Source organism: Lasioglossum baleicum, chromosome 17 (genome assembly GCF_051020765.1).
Source record: "Lasioglossum baleicum chromosome 17, iyLasBale1, whole genome shotgun sequence".
Lineage (NCBI taxonomy): Eukaryota > Metazoa > Arthropoda > Insecta > Hymenoptera > Halictidae > Lasioglossum > Lasioglossum baleicum.
Window position 1 is genome coordinate 8,614,381 of NC_134945.1, and position 22,065 is coordinate 8,636,445.

At 35.5% G+C, this 22,065-nt stretch overlaps 1 protein-coding gene across 11 annotated transcripts in view; it reads right to left on the minus strand.

The window, feature by feature from the left end:
• LOC143217586 (dystrophin, isoforms A/C/F/G/H) overlaps positions 1 to 22,065 on the minus strand; it is a 1,095,306-nt gene that overhangs the window by 14,981 nt on the left and 1,058,260 nt on the right. The gene's annotated exons all lie outside the window — the stretch shown is intronic.

A 22,065-nucleotide genomic window follows, 5' to 3' on the forward strand; every position in this document is an offset into this window, starting at 1 on the left:
GTTTGCGGGCCGAAAAGAAAGTTACAAGCGTAATTGTCGGGGCAGAAGTTTATGGCCACGAAAACCACATTTATGGTTTACCGGGTTTCGCGCGGTCGTACGTATACGGGTCAGCCGTGAATAATCGTTGCCGTTAAAATTCGGTAGAAAATGCGGCCAAGTTGCGCGGAACTCGTGTCCACCCCAAAAAAGATTTTCGTCTTTGATGTGATAATACTGGCTGATTCAGCCAACATGTAAACTCTTTATGTACGAGAAAATATTATTTGTAGCTGAAACGAAAGTTTTATGACTTCAAGAGTAGCATACAATGTAATAATTAGTTGGTATCTATTTTGCTTTTTTATCGAGATACATAGAGAGAGAGAGAGTTGAACCCTGAATAGAAACTTATAAGGTCATTCAGAATGTTCGTAGCCTGACACATAGATGATATTGATAGCAGCAAAAACATTTCGTTGTTGAAAACATCCGTCCTTGATGCGAACATACCATACATTCCAAATCGATCTGTCAAATAGCTTGCTTCAGACAGCTGATTAAAGTAGCTGTGTTTGCTTTGATTGGAAACATGGAGAACTTGAAAAATCGCGCAGTCATTGAATATTTATAAAAAAGGACTAAGCGGAAATGAAATTTTTTATGATATGGTGAATGTGTTAGGGGACAGTGCTCCTTCATATACAATGGTAAAAAAAATGGGTTGCTCTATTCAAACATGGTCGTACAGACATTAATGATGATCCACGTTCAGGACATCCAAGAACTGCAACCACTTCAGAAATGATTGATCATGTCCATGATTTGGTTTTGGAAGATCGCCGATTAACTGCGGTTGATTTAGCTGAGGCCACAGGCATCTCGACTGGATCAGTTCATGAGATCTTAACCAATGAATTCGGTATAAGAAAGCTAATTAACACGATGGGTGCCGCATTCGTTAAATTCGGATCAAAAACGCATTCGCGTGAAATGTTTTCAACAACATTTGGATCGTTTGCAAAAAAATAAAACTGACTTTCTGCGTCGATTTGTAACCATGGATGAGACTTGGGTTTACCACTATAATCCTGCATTGCGACAACAAACCGCAGAGTTGACTGAGCTCGGTTGTTCAGCTCCAAAGCGGCCAAAGTGGTCAAAATCGATAAAGAATGTCATGGCATCCGTTTTTTAGGATGCAAAAGGATTTTGTTAATCGATTACCTTCAAACCAGGAAAACAATAACAGGAGAGTATTACTCAAACCTTTTGGATCAACTGGATACAGAAATTCGGGAGAAAAGACCTGGCTTAGCGAAGAAAAAAAGTCATTTTTCACCAGGACAATTCACCGGTTCACAAAGGTGGTTTTGCAATGGCCAAATTGAAGGAGTTACGCTATGAATTGTTGCAGCATCCACCATATTCACCAGACCTGGTCCCCTTTAACTTCCATTTGTTCCCAAACCTCAAAAAATTCCTACGTGGCAGGCGTTTTTCATCAAACGGAGAAGTTATAGCAGCCGTAGATGAGTATTTTAGATGTCTCGAGGAAAATCATTTCAGACATGGGGTAAATGAATTAGAAAATCGCTGGAAAAAAATTTGCACAGAGCTTAAGACTCATTTACTCTTTTGACTCATTAGTTCATGTCATTTCCTTGTTAGGCTACGAACTTTCTGAATGACCCAGTATGAGGCGAAAAACTAATAGCTACCGAGATATTCTCTATGAATGATTTTTAATGCAAGATAGAAACAAACTAATTTTTACATTGTATGCTGCTATTGAAACCATACAACTTTCGGTGCAGCTATTTTCTCATATCTCATATCAAAATATTTTTTTTGTAATAGTAAAAAAAAATGGTCCAAGTTGATTGAACGAAACAGAACGTTAATGAAAACGTATTATCCCTATTCATCAATCTAATCATCATATCGCATCAATACAATCATTCAGCAATCTAACAATAATCATTGCTGAGGTTGCTATTGTTAAAATATATCTGAAAGATCTAGAACGTAAGGACACACTCAGAAAATTTAATTTCATAAACAATTACGCGGTCGGAAGGGAAAACCACTGGAAATGGAATCTCGAATTACTAATGGTATTAAGACCTGTTTGGTACCATCGATATATACTTTCGTTTGAAATCGATACTTGGATATCATTGATCGTGAGCCTCTAAATAATGTTACATGTCTTATTCCCCTCACTTCGTGCTCCCTTCCCTTATTTGTGCGACTTTGCTTGTATGTTGTATACAAGATAATCGGAATATATGTATACACCGATTTGAGATTCGCTTGAAACATGAAAGTAATTGAATTGGTTAGCTGCAGATAGTTGACTAATAATCACTAGTAATGAAAAACTAATAAACTTCTATATCTATATTACACTCGAAGCAAAGACTGCACTCTTTAAACCCGAATTTCCCCCTTTTTTACGCGCTGAGCAGTAAAAGGACAAAGGACGGTTAACAGACACGAAGACAACGCAGTCTTTTTTCTACTGAAATAAATTACGTTTAACGATGAAATGGTGGAACAGATTGCATCGTGAACTCGCGGGACAAAAGAGGGCGCAACAATAACCCTTAAACAACACCTAACATCCCTTTTCAGCCGGATCTGACGACCCGAAAGCATCCCCAGTCGCGTTCTCCATTCATTCGATTACCGTCCATTCAACCGTTCCGCCCTTCCATTGGCCGTTTCTCGTCGCCACCTTTTCGCAGTCTAACGTCGACAGAGTGAACGGTGGTTGCGACGAAAGGGGCGAACAACCATCACTGGAAAGAAAATGATTCACGTGGCACGGACGGTTTTCCGGGCGAACTTCGAAATTTTCTTCGTGACGGAATAAAGCATTAATCTTCATACGTTCCTCGGGGTGAACATTCTCCCATTTCTTTGCATATTGTAAAACGATTGATTTAATTCTGTCCATGTTTTGCGAGATGTATGTCTTTGGAATGTCACGTCACAAATGAAACGTGATCTGTTGATTCAATGTGTAAAACGAAAATAGTATAACGGTTAAATATCCTAGCTTTAATTTTCAACGATATTTGGAAGAATATTCACACAAATTCAGCCTTTGCAAAACGAAGTTACATCCACCGGAATGAGACAGAAAGTATTCTCCTATTACATAAAAGCTTTCCTAGATTTTAGAAAAATATTAATACAAATTAATGAAAGTCACGAAGATAATATTTCAGCTTGGTTTCGGATTTCTTTTGTTACCGTTTTTCGGAAGACTATTTCTTATCAGTAGACTGCGGATTTTTTATGGGTGTATGGTAAAAATGGGTAAGCACAATTTTTAAAGCATTCGACATATTAAAAAGATTTAAGTACATCAGCGTACTGGTTTCAGCTTGATCAGATAATTCAAAGATGAAAGAAAGTTTTATTTCGCTCTTGTGTCTTGCGATTAATCTAGACATTTTTTATTTTGCATAAAGATCCGCAGTCTACTTATCAGCTATACAATTTTCATCGCGTTCAATTATGCTTTTCCATCTCCTCCCATCGAAAACTTGTAACCTAATAACGGATTTCAACCTCAACAGATATGGTTTTTACGGTTCGGTGTTTGCAAAGGTTCAAACGAAAAACGGAAGAGAAGCAGGCAGTTCGAGAACTGAAAATAGAAAATAATGATGGGACCAGGAAGAACAAGTCTTAACCCAGTCCGAACCTCAACAGATATGGCTTTTACGGTTCGGCGTTTGCAAAGGTTCAAACGAAAAACGGAAGAGAAGCAGGCAGTTCGAGAACTGAAAATAGGAAAAAATGATGGGGCTAGAAAGAACAGCGAAGAAAGGGAGAATGAAGAGGAAGGGTGGAGAAATGAAACGAAGAACAGACAGGACTGGAGGGAAATACGAGAACGGAGACGGAGTGAACAGCGAACAGGGAGAAAAGTGGGAATAATAGGCAGAATGAATAAAGAAAGGGAGAGAAAGGCATAAACAGAGGACGTAGAAGGGAAAGTCGGTTGGAACGAAGCGAGAAAGAGGGAAATGGGGAAAGAGCAACGAGGAGAACGAAGGAAGCCAGGGGTTGGGTTGTACGGCGAGAAAAGGGTTGGGAGGAGGCTGCATTTGCATTCCAAATAAACGTCGACGACGGTCGCTAAATCGCTCTAATTAGTCGTCCCGCTATGAAAGTACTTTTAAGCGGCGCTTGTTCGGCAACCAGCGGCGCGCGCGTTCTTAAAGCGGAAAACGAGGAAAAAGACGGCGAGAAAAGTCGATGCCGGAAGTTGGTACGAGTTGTCACCGACACGAACATTGTCCGGGGCGTGCGTCGATAAAGGATTCAAGGAACGAAACAATTATAGACTTCCCAGTGATTTCTTCACGCTCGGAATATTAGGGAATGAAGGAACAAGGCGGAATCAACTCTGAATGGTAATGACTTGGCAGCATGGTTTCAGTGGAAAAAATATACTGGGTAGATAGTCTATCGATTCAAGAACTACTTCGATCAATTACAATTATGTTCGCTGCAACTTGGGAACAAAGTGTAATGCAAAACATTTTTAGATAAACTTGGATTAAGTCTGTTTTTGAAGTAGACGTGTTATGACAGCTACAGAGTTATGTTTAATAATTAGACCACAAATCTTTATGCAAAATAAAAAATGTTCTACCTGAATTGCACTATACTGGGGTAACATTGTTTTCTTTCTTAAATCTATTCTAAAGTTCTTCTAATGTTTTTACTATTTCAAAATTACACCTAATTATTTTTGTCATACACGAATTTAATCCGTTGTCTATTAATAATGCACTACGTTTCGTTGCTACTGATAGAGATGGTTAACTCCTTACTTAGCATTGAATTATTAATAATTACATTCAGTGTAGCAGCTAATAACGATATGTATTCTTAACGATAATGAAACAATAAATTATGTTAATTTGGTAAGAAATATAGTTGCTATCATTGAGAATTAAAGGTGAAGAATTACGCTATGAGGATATGATAATAACGTTGATATGTTTAGAGTTTTGGCAGATGTAATAAATTTTAATTAGAAACGTTTCAATGCCTCTGTTACATTTCGTGGGCAAGCATACATATAGTATAAAGTTTTTAACGATGCGAATTATTTTAGGAATGAATTTTATATCACGTCCGAGCCATAAAGTGTGGCGTCGAGTCAGCATGGTTGGGGAAGCAGCGAAACAGAATTTCGCATTCTTATCTATAAAAGAAAATCGCTTAGGAAAGCATGCCCGCATAACAGATTAATGGATCGCGACGGTCTTCTATTTTACAGCGGTATACAGTATAAAGCAGTCATTGTCAAAATGTTAAAATAACAAATGACACAATTCTTTGTTATAAATACGTCATGTTAAAAATCAATTGGTTTGCAGTGATAATATACAAAAAGTCCCATTAACTTTGAAATGAAATGAAAATATTATAAAGTTTTGTCTTGTGAACCATTCAACATATTAAGCTAAAAATTATATTCATTATAAATATATAAAATATATAGCAATTATTATATAATAATAAGTTCGTTCGTGACACTTTTGAGGGTGTTAGACAGTGAACATGTTAAAATAATAATTGCACTGATTAATAGACTGCGGATTTTATGCATGCATGGCATTAACGAGTAAGTGCAATTGAAAACAGTAGAGAGATTAAACATAATTTAAGAATATTAATATGTTAGTGTCAGTTTGTTAAAATCATTGAATAATTATAATGGAAGCAATCAATTTTTAGTTTGCATAAAGACCCGCAGTCTGGTGATTAATATTAATATAACTGGTTAACAACTTCTCAGTCGTTAATCGTTGATTTCCATGAAACCTATTAAATAACCCGACGCGACGGTAAGTGAAATGTTAATTAAATTGGCGCACAAGGTAAATTCGCTGGAGAATCCTCGAGCCAGCCGGTGTACATTGTAATAGTTCACTCCTATTCGCGAATCCCGTTACAACAGTCTCCCAGTACTGTACTTCCCTGACACCGTTCCAACCGCAGGTGTCAATAAACCTAATTAGCCGCGCGCAGTTAGCGATGTCGTAATTGCAACCCCTGGCCACGGTTCTGCGCGGAGGTGAGAGTACGTACGCGTTCCGTTTCGGCCTGTTGATTTTCTTTTTCTGCTGCGGAGTCTCGTGCGAAAAACTCATCGCGACGATATCGCGTTACAGGTATCGTGCAACGTTAGGTATTCAGCATACATATACGAACATGTCTAGCACGCACCACCCTAGCGTAGAACAAACAACAGGTGGAGAGAATTTCATTATAGCAATGGCTGAAGAAGCAAGTTCTGTGAAACGGAAAGAGAAAGAGAAAGAATTCCTCTTTAGTAGTCTAATAATAGCGTCCTCGGTGACTAACTGAACAAATTGGTGACTAGAGATTGTTTAGGTGGATATAATGAGGCAGATGAACGGAGACTGGATAGAATATTTTCAGAAATATATTTCACAAAATTGATGAATTAACACTAAACCTACCGCGACCAAGAAAAATGACCGGTTATACAGATTTTTTATTTTACGATTATTGATATGATAAAGATGGTTTCACGAGAAATGATGGTGTAGATATCTTTATTGGAACATGTGTCACAGTAGGAGCCGCACAAAGTCTGAATAAAATCAATCTTGTCATTTTTATTAGGGAACATGTACTAATTACGTTTAAGCCTCGGTAGGTTTAGTGTTAAAAAGAGTTACACATACAGGGTGTCCCATTTAACTCTGCCACCCCTCGTAACTTCGTTATGTATACAGAAACAAACCAAATGTTTCGGCAAAAAGTTATTGTATTTGGAGGGGGACGCAAGTCAGTGTGGGCTACGGTCATCTCAAGGTCATACTTTCCGAGATCTTACGAACATTGTATTTCTTTTTAATAGAATGACCGAATTCTGCGTACAAATGTATTGTACTGATAACTGTTGTGACTAGATTGCGGAACTTCATGCATTAATGAAGAAATGGAAATATAAAACAGCAAAGGATTAGAAAAATTTAAGAATGTCGTAATGTTGTTTTTGATGCAACGAAGTCATTAAGGGATGCAATCAGTTTTTATTTTATCCCTGCTCCCCCCACAATCAATGCAGAACATTTTTATTTTGCATAAAGATCCGCAGTCTGGTTATGACTAGATTGCGGAACTTTATGCATTAATGAAGAAATGGAAATATAAAACAGCAAAGGATTAGAAAAATTTAAGAATGTCGTAATGTTGTTTTTGATGCAACGAAGTCATTAAGGGATGCAATCAGTTTTTATTTTATCCCTGCTCCCCCCACAATCAATGCAGAACATTTTTATTTTGCATAAAGATCCGCAGTCTAGTTATGACTAGATTGCGGAACTTTATGCATTAATGAAGAAATGGAAATATAAAACAGCAAAGGATTAGAAAAATTTAAGAATGTCGTAATGTTGTTTTTGATGCAACGAAGTCATTAAGGGATGCAATCAGTTTTTATTTTATCCCTGCTCCCCCCACAATCAATGCAGAACATTTTTATTTTGCATAAAGATCCGCAGTCTGGTTATGACTAGATTGCGGAACTTTATGCATTAATGAAGAAATGGAAATATAAAACAGCAAAGGATTAGAAAAATTTAAGAATGTCGTAATGTTGTTTTTGATGCAACGAAGTCATTAAGGGATGCAATCAGTTTTTATTTTATCCCTGCTCCCCCCACAATCAATGCAGAACATTTTTATTTTGCATAAAGATCCGCAGTCTAGTTATGACTAGATTGCGGAACTTTATGCATTAATGAAGAAATGGAAATATAAAACAGCAAAGGATTAGAAAAATTTAAGAATGTCGTAATGTTGTTTTTGATGCAACGAAGTCATTAAGGGATGCAATCAGTTTTTATTTTATCCCTGCTCCCCCCACAATCAATGCAGAACATTTTTATTTTGCATAAAGATCCGCAGTCTAGTTATGACTAGATTGCGGAACTTTATGCATTAATGAAGAAATGGAAATATAAAACAGCAAAGGATTAGAAAAATTTAAGAATGTCGTAATGTTGTTTTTGATGCAACGAAGTCATTAAGGGATGCAATCAGTTTTTATTTTATCCCTGCTCCCCCCACAATCAATGCAGAACATTTTTATTTTGCATAAAGATCCGCAGTCTAGTTATGACTAGATTGCGGAACTTTATGCATTAATGAAGAAATGGAAATATAAAACAGCAAAGGATTAGAAAAATTTAAGAATGTCGTAATGTTGTTTTTGATGCAACGAAGTCATTAAGGGATGCAATCAGTTTTTATTTTATCCCTGCTCCCCCCACAGTCAATGCAGAACATTTTTATTTTGCATAAAGATCCGCAGTCTAGTTATGACTAGATTGCGGAACTTTATGCATTAATGAAGAAATGGAAATATAAAACAGCAAAGGATTAGAAAAATTTAAGAATGTCGTAATGTTGTTTTTGATGCAACGAAGTCATTAAGGGATGCAATCAGTGTTTATTTTATCCCTGCTCCCCCCACAATCAATGCAGAACATTTTTATTTTGCATAAAGATCCGCAGTCTAGTTATGACTATTAACTTTTCCAATTTCTTCTTTGGAGAAAATTGACTACAGCAGTTTGAAGATCGAAGCATTGTTTTGTTTAGTATCAAATTATTAAACTATTGGAGTCGATGCAGCACCACTCAAAATGCTAACGAAGACTGTATGTGTAACTATTAATAATATGTATAACTATTTGTGGATGTAGATGAAGGTTTACAAACAAGGTAGTGTTAAATACAATTTCATTGGACAATTGCATGTTTAAAGTACATTTTAAAGGTCCACTTAAGGGCTAATCACTTCTTCCATAAAAATTTACTCGTAGGAATGTTAATGGACCTTTTAATTGCGAGCGTGCAAGATCCGAAAGTTCTTGCTCGCGGAAAAACGAAGAACTTTTCAATAGAATACGTTCACCGTCGTCTCACACTGTCCCTGAATATACAATATTTTTGTTCCCCTGTCATTTATCGATCAACCCCCAAACCACCTCCACCCCTCCGCCAAGCTTCCATTATACGTTAATTAAATTCCTATCGAATTTTTCCCGGTGCAAGGAAACCCTGCGCGAGCTTTACCCAAACGAAACATATTGCGTAAAAAGGGTACAAAAATCAGAACGACGGACCAATTGAATGCCGATCTTATTCGCGACAGACACGGGGGAAGATTTAATTCCGGAAATAAATTCCTGATGTAAAGAATGTTCGGCCGTCGTAAGTGACGTGGCTAAGATGAATGTATACCCGGGAACAAGATTACAATTCAACCCCATCGATAAGTTCAACCCCAGCTTTCGTAATGCTCGTGTACGAACTACGAAATCGTATCGACGCGACACACAACGAGGTATTCGCACCGAAAAGCCGCACGAAAAGGCGATTTCAAAAATTTTGCGTGAGTTGTACAATTTTCGGTGTCCGACTATAAGGCTTCGGTATTGTTCGCTTTTATTCGTACATTCTTGAAACAGTAAGCTTCATTGAAAGTCAAGAGATTTTATAGCACCCTTTGTGCGTTTATTTAAACAGTTAAAAAGCAAATGTATGCATACGTATATGTAGTATACACGCATATAATTCTTGTTGTGTTTTAGTTTTTAAAAAAGCATCATATAGTCAGCAATTTACAGTGTTATATTTCATTAACAAATAAAATAGTTTATCAAAGTTTTAATTATTAGAAAATTTTGTTCTTTAGTAACAACTTGCTCTACAACGGGGCAAAAAGTTCCGCTTCGCTCAACGACAAATAAATAAGAAAATATAAAGAACCTATTACAATATTTAAATTTTAAGGTTAGAATTTGAAGATATAATAAATTTAACAATAAATTACCCGTTAGAAAGTTCCGCTTCGCTCACAACGACAAATAAATGAAAAAATATAAAGAGCCTCTATTATTCAATATTTGAATTTTAAGGTTGGAATTTGAAAATATTGAAATTTAACAATAAATTACCCGTTAGAAAGTTCCGCTTCGCTCACAACGACAAATAAATGAAAAAATATAAAGAGCCTCTATTATTCAATATTTGAATTTTAAGGTTGGAATTTGAAAATATTGAAATTTAACAATAAATTACCCGTTAGAAAGTTCCGCTTCGCTCACAACGACAAATAAATGAAAAAATATAAAGAACCTATTACAATATTTAAATTTTAAGGATAGAATTTGAAAATATAATAAATTTAACAATAAATTACCCGTTAGAAAGTTCCGCTTCGCTCACAACGACAAATAAATGAAAAAATATAAAGAGCCTCTATTATTCAATATTTGAATTTTAAGGTTAGAATTTGAAAATATTGAGATTTAACAATAAATTAACCGTTAAAACTGGGAATATCTATATTACAATTTCTACGTTACTTTATACATATGTTTCTTTAAAATCGGAACTTGTAGCCCTGGCCTGCCCTATTGCCGCTCTTCGATCGCATTCTCGGTTTAGCTGACATTTTCCCATTTGTTCGTTGATTGGTGGTTTATATAGCGAGTTGCCCTGTCGACAATTACATTGCTTGTATGTCTTATTTGTGGGGCTGGCCGAAAAAATTCCGGATTTATTTCGACAACCCTGTATAGATATACGGCAGAAAGTGCGGCGTCTGCCAGAAAGGGGCTGAAGGAGGCGGAGGACGAAACAATTTTTCCTCAGCTCGGCCGTCTGCAATGTCATTTATTATGTAGCCAACCGGGCAATTAAAGTTAACTCGGCCGTGCTTTCGCTCCTCTTCCTTTCTCTCTTTCGTCTTGCTTCTCGCCCTCGCCCCACTCTCTTCCCCCTGTCGCGTCCTGGCGAACTTCTTCGCGGAATTTACTAAGCTAATTGTCTGGCGCCGTCCAATACTCCATTTGGTGTTGCATGCTCCATTCGGTAATTAGCGGAGCGTCGGGCAATTTTCTTCGGGAGGATTCCGAAGGAAAAATCGCCGTCGTCTCGGGAAAGTTTTAGGCACAATGAGCGATGGCGAGATTTTTTAGAGAGCATTCGAGTACGTAAGAACCTAGAGTACGCGGACACGTACTAGGGTTCCTGAAACATCATTTGTACTTATTCTTATATTTATTTCTGTCTTCGAAACTGTTTGACGAATCAAGTAATTTTTGGAGAATAGGAATACAGTTTTCTTTCGATATAAGACGATGGCTCGGGGCTGCTTTTGCCGTATTACGGATGAGGGTACCTTTTCGGCTTGACATTGAGATACTAATCCTTCCGAAATTTTCTTTAAATTTCCAAATAAATTCGGAAGACTTATATTATATTCTTCAGTTTTGTTTTAAACCCTTGCAGTGCAATTTATTTTGCAGTTACATATAAGTTTTTCGAAAACAAGAGAGTTTATGTTTATCATATAAATATATTCTTCACTGGTTATACATCGTCATTTAGTTCTAGACAATCCAGACAGAATACGATAATAAATTATATTTCTCTATTTATATTTCCACCGCTCTTAAAAAGATTGATTATATTAGACGGCGGATCTTTATGCAAAATAAGAAAGTGTGCCGGCATCGATTCCAAGACACAGAAGCTAGATAAAAATGTCTTTCTTCTCTTAATTATTTTATTAAACTGGAACTAATACGTTGATGTTCTTAAAATTTTTAAATATGTCCATTGCTTTAAATTGTACGTACCAATTTCTGTTATAAATGCATACAATCCGCAGCCTGTTGATTATACAGTAGCAAATAATTTTACGTTTGGTACCCTCGAGTCTAAACAGATGGATCGACGAATAGCAGAAGCGGATGCAATTTAATATGCTCCTCGTGTCCGAGCCGAATCATTGTTCCTGGCATACGCCCCAACAGGGAAAGTTCTTTGATTATTTAAAGTAGTAATGATTCCAGTACCTCGAACAGGCTGCGAGTGCTATTCTCAGAATCGTTACGATTGCAATGCTTTTCGGAACAGTTGAGTCCGCTGTTGTAAAAGTCTGATCTGTTTGGCGTTTTATTAACGAAAGGAAAATAACATTCCGAAGGAGGCATTTATATCTCTGATAGTCTGCTAGTGCAATCCTTCTGGTATAACCTCCCAAAGTTTTATTTGGAAATTCGAAAAATTTCCGAATTTATAGCTTCGGAAGTGCAGTCTTATTGCATAGTGGTAGTGGATAATTGAAACTTTAAATGCGTTTTCCTCGGAATAGACTATTCAAGATTGGTCCCAGAAATATTTAAAAGGCTACCGGGTTGATTTAGAATTTAGATAAAGTGTTTACAGTTACGGTAGAGATCTTTTCGACAGTTACAGAGGGAATACTGCAGTGGTATACAAACAGTTTCTTGCGAATATCTCGGAAATTAAGCAGAAAAGTTGTTCAAACTCATGCCCCCGGCAACATATTAAAAGATCTGGAAAATCCAAGGAGAAGGACGCAGAAATGGAGAACAGTTTGTGTCCGGTTTTATGATTCAAGAACTGGTACATAATTCTGTACACGATTTGATAGTTCGAAATGCGATCCACGGCGGACCCTTTCGCTTTCAATCGAAAAACTGGAGTGTAGCGATAGAAACAGCTATAAGACCTTCGTCGGGCTCGCTAATACCTATGTCACGATTTGCTTAACAAAGCAAATATACCTATCACAGTGACAGGCGGTAGAAGTGGCAGGATGTCCCGGGGAAACTGAAAGAGGATCAAAGCGAACATCGGGACGAGAAGCGGGTAGGACATGGCGGCCACCGAATTCTCTCATAAATATTCAGTTTTCCCGCGATCGTTTCTGGTATTTATTACGTCGCCGAGCTAGAGGACAAAGAGGAAGGCCTGGCCCGAGGTGACTAAGCGGCAATATTGTGGCGCCTGGCTGTTGGCAGTACGCCACGTGCATCTATTATAAATCCGGCCTCGTAGCCGCGCCGAAGTACCCTAGACCTTCACCTTAGGCGTTTCCGCTGGGATTCTGTACCGCGAGATCCACCGATTTCTCGATCGCCACTTTGATCTGACCAACATCGGTGTTACGGATAGATAGCTTTATTTCTGAATGTATTAGCTTTGATATAAGAAACTGTATGTAGCTATCTGTGTGTTATTGTAGAGGTGGTGCGCTATAGTTATATAGATAATCTATAATGTACAAGAATATATTAGAATATAATAGGATATTCTATAATATACAAGAATATACTAGAATATACAAGAATATACAAGAGTATACTCGTTGTTATAGATATTCTATAATATACAAGAATATACTCGTAGTTATAGATATATTCTCTATATATAATATACAATAATATACTAGAATATTCTATAATATACAAGAATATACTCGTAGTTATAGATATATTCTCTATATATAATATACAATAATATACTAGAATATTCTATAATATACAAGAATATACTAGAATATAGTAGGATATTCTATAATATACAAGAATATGCTCGAATGTACAAGAATATATTATACCAGAATATACAAAAATATAGTATACAAGAATATACTAGAATATACAAGAATATATAAAAATTTACAAGAATATACAAGAATATACTCGTTGTTATAGATATTCTATAATATACAAGAATATACTCGTAGTTATAGATATATTCTCTATATATAATATACAATAATATACTAGAATATTCTATAATATACAAGAATATACTAGAATATAGTAGGATATTCTATAATATACAAGAATATGCTCGAATGTACAAGAATATATTATACCAGAATATACAAAAATATAGTATACAAGAATATACTAGAATATACAAGAATATATAAAAATTTACAAGAATATACAAGAATATACTCGTTGTTATAGATATTCTATAATATACAAGAATATACTCGTAGTTATAGATATATTCTCTATATATAATATACAATAATATACTAGAATATTCTATAATATACAAGAATATACTAGAATATAGTAGAATATTCTATAATATACAAGAATATGCTCGAATGTACAAGAATATATTATACCAGAATATACAAAAATATAGTATACAAGAATATACTAGAATATACAAGAATATATAAAAATTTACAAGAATATACAAGAATATACTCGTTGTTATAGATATTCTATAATATACAAGAATATACTCGTAGTTATAGATATATTCTCTATATATAATATACAATAATATACTAGAATATTCTATAATATACAAGAATATACTAGAATATAGTAGAATATTCTATAATATACAAGAATATGCTCGAATGTACAAGAATATATTATACCAGAATATACAAAAATATAGTATACAAGAATATACTAGAATATACAAGAATATATAAAAATATACAAGAATATACAAGAATATACAAGAATATACTCGTTGTTATAGATATTCTATAATATACAAGAATATACTCGTAGTTATAGATATATTCTCTATATATAATATACAATAATATACTAGAATATTCTATAATATACAAGAATATACTCGTTCTTATAGATATTCTATAATATACAAGAATATACTCGTAGTTATAGATATATTCTCTATATATAATATACAATAATATACTAGAATATTCTATAATATACAAGAATATACTAGAATATAGTAGAATATTCTATAATATACAAGAATATACTAGAATATAGTAGAATATTCTATAATATACAAGAATATGCTCGAATGTACAAGAATATATTATACCAGAATATACAAAAATATAGTATACAAGAATATACTAGAATATACAAGAATATATAAAAATATACAAGAATATACAAGGATATACAAGAATATACAAGAATATACTAGAATATACTAGAATATGCAGGAATGTATAAGAATGTAAAAGAATACGTTAGAATATACTTGCATCCTCATATGAATAAATAAGACATAACCAAAATGGAGTACGCCCGAGTTTCATTGGCGGAAATATGCGACACGATAGTCTCGTGGTGCATGATTAAGCCAAGTATGTAAAGGTTAGACGCGAAGTGTCGACCTTAGGCCGCTAGAAAACCTCAACAATGGAGGGAATATTTCCCGGAATATGAAGGTTATTAACGAGCACGGGACATTAAGGATAAGCGATAAAAATGGAGGAAGAAATAATTAAAAATAATAATTGGTTTTTTCTATTTTGCTTTTTGATCGAGATATAAAACTCACATTGAGTTCCTTCATCGTAAAATTGTTGTTAACGAGAGAACTGAATACCAAATAAAATAACCACGAGGGTAGATGGGGTGAAAAATTAATAATTATTACCGAGATAGTCGCGACACATAATTTCTTTACACCCTAACAAAACAAATTCACACGAGTATTTCGAACGTGTTTTCTGAAACAATAGTTTCCGAATGTATTGTTTGCGATATTCGATTACTAACGTTTTAAAATATCTTATACATATGTATATTGAGAGGTAAAGGGTTCTAGATTATAATCTCTATAATCCCCCATTCCCCTCATTGGCACTCGGGTACTAAAATTCGAACTAGTCTTTCGTCATCAATGCTTTCTCTTTTTAATAGGTTGATTAAGTAAGGGCTTCGTCGCAAGAGAACTTGGAGCAAAGATTATCTCGGCCCTAAGCTGTCTAGATTCCCAAGTCCCGATGATCTTCAGACCTCAATGTTCTCCCATTTTCTCACTGGGAACCTGAATCTCATTTTGGGCCTTCCTGTACCCAAGTAACATTCTCTTCTTCTCATTGACTGGCTAACTGGAGCCTTTGTGCAGAAGAGGCCTTGACTCAAGGACGTTCTCAGTGCTAGGTTTCTCAGACCATAATTAATTATCAAACTGCGGATCTTTATGCAAAATAAATTGTATGCGTTGATTGCAAGAGAAACAGAAACCAATTAAAATATTATTTCTTCCGTTAATAATTTTACTTGATCAAAAATAATATGTTGATACCTTCAAACTTTTTACATTTTCCTACAATTAATAATTTTATGCGCACAATTTTGCTTTGAATACATAAAATCCGCGGTCTAGTAATAATATACATATGTGCATTGATTTGAGGTGTTTTTTTACAGAAGCAGAGAAAGAGAAGTGATTGTTAAACCAAAAATTATTGTTGGATTTTGATTTTTAAACAAACTGAACGTTTTCTTTACGGTAACAGTGTTAAATTCACCATTTCCTGGACGTTTTTTGAAACAATCAACGAACGTTTGCACGGAAAATGTGATTTGGATGTTGCAAAAGAACAATTGCAGACAATCCGGCACAATATTATGTAACGAAAATGTCGCGGACCGAGGATAAATTCATTATACGAGTCCACGTAGACAAATTCGGTATAATTAGTTCGGCGTAGCGTGCTGAACTCGGACAAACGATTTATCCGGCGGAATAATTGTCCAACGATTTATCGGAATTATTTGCATAGATTATGACGGGGCTAATGCATTCTGTAAAGCGAATTGATTGAACTGTTGACGAGGACCATTTGTCACTTTTATGGTTATTAAATACCTCGAAGTCGAACGGTTCGCGGAAGTTCAGCGAACGAAGTCCGAGGTTGGACGAACGTTCGACACGCGTGTAAGGAATCCCGAGATCGTCGCGGGAGAGTTAGTGTCTTGGTCTCGCGAGCCTCACCACAGAAGAAAGTCGCTGTTCGTGAAAACGGCGAAGCGGTAAAAATAACTCGAGACGCGAAAGTATTCCGATACTTCCACGAGAATTTAAATCCCGCGATGATGGTCGCAGAGGTCACAGCGAGCCAACTATAGCGACTCACTTCAGTTCGATTCGAAATTCCGTTTCCCTTCGATTGAAAGGGTTTATATTTTATATAGATCTATAAAAAAATATATTTTCCTTCCACGGATTAAACGAGAATCTCGAGGTTGTGGATTTTATAAAATTTTCTTCGCAACATCAACAAATTTGCACCTTTTAATACTTCAGCGTGTGAATCGTGTAAAGTTTATATTTATTAACTCGCGGATTTGTCTTATCCTACGAGTACACTGCGAAATAAAAGGAAGTATATTTGTTCTTTTAATAGTTTTGGTAAATCGGAATTAATACAAAAATGTCGTTAAATTCATGTAATGTCTTCACAGCTTTGTCATAAGTGTCTACCCGTTTTTGCCAGAAGTGCACGAAATCCGCAGCCCATGTATGACTAAAATTTCTCGTCAGTTCATTACATGTCTAATTAAACGATGTCGCAAATCGTATTATTTTGTAATATTTCTTCAGTTGTCGTTAACTGAGTAATAGAAAAAAATGAGCAAACTGATTCAGATTTATGACGAAAAAACGTGGTAAAATGAGCAAGCGCATAATTTAAAACAGTGAAAAATTTAAAAGACCTCAAGACTATTGCTATATTATTTTCACTACATCAGAGTAATCAGCAATTGATGCGCGAACATTTTATTTTGCACAAAGAACCGAATAATGTAAACAATTTCTGGTCTTTCTGCAAAGAATGTCATCGAGGATTTGATTCAAGCTAACAATAGCTTGTAATTGCTAGCCCACCGTGATGAAACATCAAACCCGTGTTTAATAACAAAAATTCCATATTATCCGTAAAGCAATGTCGCGAAGAATGTGCTTAAAAACGACGACAAGCTGAAAAAAGAATTCATATTTCCGTTACCGGATGAAAAATAAAAGGAAAAATGTAGCATCACGAGATGCACAGAGCTTATTGCAGAAATGGTGGATAGCCGGGCGTGGAAGTCCGCCATCGGAAAAAGATATTCGTTAGGCTCATTTGCCCGGAGATCATTAAAGCGGCTCGCGACGCGTGTTTTATATCATCCTCCAACGGTGAAATATTCCGGTGGTGCCGCGGGCAGAGATACGCTCGGGATTGATAAAAATATTTCGTGGCTCGCGAATGCGTGTCTACCGAATACGATGGAATGCTTTTTACCCCTCGAGGGGGTTGGGTAGCAGACGAAGTATTCCTGTCCGTTCTCGCATGAAATTCCATTGTACCGATAGATGCTCTTAAAACGAGGATCCGTTTAGAATATGTTTCCGTGAATGGGACCCGATCCGATCGAGCCATCGATATCTTCAACACCTTCTCGATATTTCCCGCAAATATTTATCACCGAGACGTGCACTTTGTCGCGGAAAATTCGTCTGAAAACTTCGTGAATAGAACCACGTGCATTAAGCCAATTCTTTTTTGCAGTCGAACAATGCTTCTTCTATCTTCGCGGACCGTAGCTACATTTTATAATCTCTACTTTGTAAACAATATCGTTCTTGCATTCGTACATTCACGACATTAACACTGTATGTACCAGAATCGTATTCGTAGGCTTTCCAATAATCGTGCTGTACCAAATTGAAGCTTAATCTTGTTTTACACAATGATTACTAGACTGCGGATCTTCATGCATTTACATATGAAGAAATTGGTTAGGTGAAATATAAAATAGTGAAAGATTTAAGAAATTCAAAAAAATGTTGTAACGTTGCTGTTAACGTAACAAAGTTGGTAAGGAGTGAAATCAATTTTTATGTTATTCCTGTCTTCCACAATCAATGTAAAACATTTTTATTTTGCATAGCGATCCGCAGTATAATGATTACATATCGCGATGGTACACTGTAATTTTAACAATATTTAACAACGTATTTTTATACAGAAAAGAAGCTTGTAAATATGATATACAGGGTATATCAAATCCGAATCGAAACGTTTTATGCCCTACAGCATAGCTATATTTAGTGTAGAATTTGATCGAACCGTTGCGCCGAAAAATGTAACTATTCCAAGTTTGTTTCAAACAAAAATTGCGATCGATAAAAATCCCTCCTTTGATATACAGGGTGTCCCAAAAATGTTCGAGTTCCTTGAACACAAAATTCTTTTGGTATACACAAAACATATTTAAATACTGGATATTCTTATAATCGAGCAGAGATGATAGTTTTAATGTTTTTTGATCGCTATCATTAAGGAGTAATATTACCATGTAATTCTCTGAACAATGTTTCTGTAAACGTCTTATATTTAGAATGAAGTCCTCTTTAACTCAATAAAAATTTGAATACAAAATGAATTATTTTATTATGTATTCCAGTGTAACAAACGATATTAGAATACATGTCTTAACAATTTTGTTTAAAAACTAATTGTTATCTGATAACTAGACCGCGGATGTTTATGCAATTTGAAATTTCTGTAGACGAATTTTAAGAAGCAAAATCTTATTTTCCGTGGTACATAGTAGTGATAGTAATCTCTTTAGATCTGAAAGAAATTAAAATCGCACTAAATTCTGTCGTATTTTACATCCTAGCATTTTTTGAAAATTTTCAAAAGCCATAATCGCATAAAGATCCGCAGTCTACCGATAACACTCATTAATAAAAATGCGATACTTTGTCCAATCCTTTGATTATTTCGAATTTACATAGAATTTCTATAATTTTCACATGATCAATAATAATAATGACAATTTCTCTACAACATGATCAATAGTAGCAAACGAATCTTTGTCATCAATAAATATTTACTCAAACATTACAGTCGTAGAGTTCGTTCGAACGAATATAGTACTTTTAATTTATGGACAATTTTGTCGAAGACGGGAGTTTTCACGGGATCGTTTAATTTGTATTTATTGTTCGAAAGGTAGCCGAGGGCGCCGATATTTCGTCGTTAAAATAAAAAACGTGGTAAAATCCTCAGGGCCGATGAAAGTATCGGTGTCTTTAATTGGATTTACTGTTTGACGCACGGTATCTGTAGGGGATAAGTTTCCCCGGGGAAAAGTAGATCGATTAGCGAATACGAAATTAGTGCTGCAAACGTCGAAGTTAGGTACTGTCGAATTTCAGCTACATATTCAAGTATTGAACTGGAAACTAGAAATGTACAATTACGGACTTTGAAAAGATATTGTCGATCTCATACCTTTGAATTTATAATATGAACCAAAGTATTCTCGATATTCACAGAGGTCAAAGAGTCGAGAAATCGTTTCAAGAGTTCGCGCAGCAACTTCTTTGTACCGATTTTTATATTTGCAGAAACCACATGAGAGAATTTTGCCCTTTGGCTGTAACAGGACCGTTAATAAATTGCGAAAGTTCCTTCGAATTAAAGAGCTAATGTGTTTTCCCCGTTAAAGATTCTATTTGCTTCGTAGTCAAGTAAAAGCTTCGGAGAACTTTAATTAATTTATTTTTTGCTCTATGCCGCTTTGAACATTGGCACACACGTACATTACGTATCCCTGGACTGTGATTCATATTTGCTGAAACTATGTATGTAAATATGTACATGTACATGCGTACAGTCAGCAGTCTGCTGGTGAAAACTGTTCCGAACGAGTTGAGCAGAGCGAATCGATAATGAATTTTTGATAATAGCAGAGTAGTACTAAATACTGTAATCTGTAGACCCTATTATACTGTTATACTGAACATCTTTATTCCATTACAATTCGTGAAAACAGTTGAAACACATAAAATTTATAGTTTCATAGAATTTAATAGAGAATTCGGCCTTTTTTGCATGTAGATAAGAGGATAAGAGGTATTACTACATAGAATAAATTCTATCTGGAACTTGCGAAAAAAATTGTAGTCGAGATTCTACTGGACCAATAAATTTGATCAGCTTGAACGTTTCCATTATTTCTAATATTAAAACATAATATACACAAAATTTGCTTGGCATAGAGGAGGAAATATTGTGCCGCAAACATTTCTTATACGGGTGAAGGCGTTTCGGACAATCAAGGTCACCTTGATTTCATTAAATGAAACGACCCGCCTCCTGTATCGTAGATTGATAGAAATTGTATTGACCTTGATATGTCCCAGATCTAATATAATAGTGAACGAGACATTGTATCGAAATAATTTTTCATTTTTATAAAGAAAATCATTTCTTTATATTATTACAAATAACAGAAATATTCAAGGTGGTTCAACTCAGCAGTAGACTGCGGATCTTTATGCATTTATAACGAAATTGAGTAGATGAAATTCAAAATTGTTGGAAAATTGTAAAAATTGACGATGTCAATTTATAGTGTATGATCTATTAAAATCATCAAGGGAAGAAATAACGTTCAATTTGGTTTCTATTTCTGGCAATCGATACAGACAATTTTTATTTTGCATAAAGATCCGCAGTCTATTCATTAGTAGTTAAATATTACAATATCCATTTAGATGTCCAATATCGTTCTATGCCTGATATAGATTCTGTAACAAATGATTTAAAGCGTAACGTCGATAATAACAAAATTTAAGAACATTAAAATTAAAAGCTAATTAAATCATGGGCATGATCAAAGAGGGAGACACCCAAAAGCGCTGAACCGCGACGATAAACACGATTTCTAGGTATAATCTAGAATGCCTGTCGCAATATTGGCAATATCAGCGTTATGGGAGATCGTTTTCTCGTTTAACATTCAACGCCGACGCGACGCGCGACGCCAACCCGACGATCTTAATAGCGTCTGAGATGCAATAAATGCGTGGCAACATTTATTACACCCCGCCGATATAATTCTCGAGGTGAAAATGATCTGCGTCCCTATATTTTCCACGTAATAGACACGTGTTATGTTCTATTAAATCAGGCAAATGATATGTGATCCGATGTCATTATCGTGATCAGGACATCGTTAACGCAATTATAATGTACGAAGCATTAATGAGCGATTCACAGGTTAATCAAAAGAAAATAGACTTGTTACTGGCCTGGGCCGAGCTGATGATGAAATGATCATTCCAATTGTGTAACACATATTTGTACAAATATGTGTGCACATCGATTGTTCCAAATTCACTTTGTCGTCCGTCGTCTTGGAACGCTGTGGCGAAAGCAAACAAATTTTTGTATAGCTAAGCGAATGCAGTGATCAATGACGCAACTGAAAAAATACAGCCCAAAATCACATTCAATTATTCCCGCCCGTCATCATGACAATCTTTATTCCCGTCAGCAGGATTGCAGGAAAAAACCTTGTCTGTTCAGCAGAGTTTGGACTCGAGACCATTGAAGCCTGCGTAACTCGGCATTCCAGATTTCAGCACGCGAGC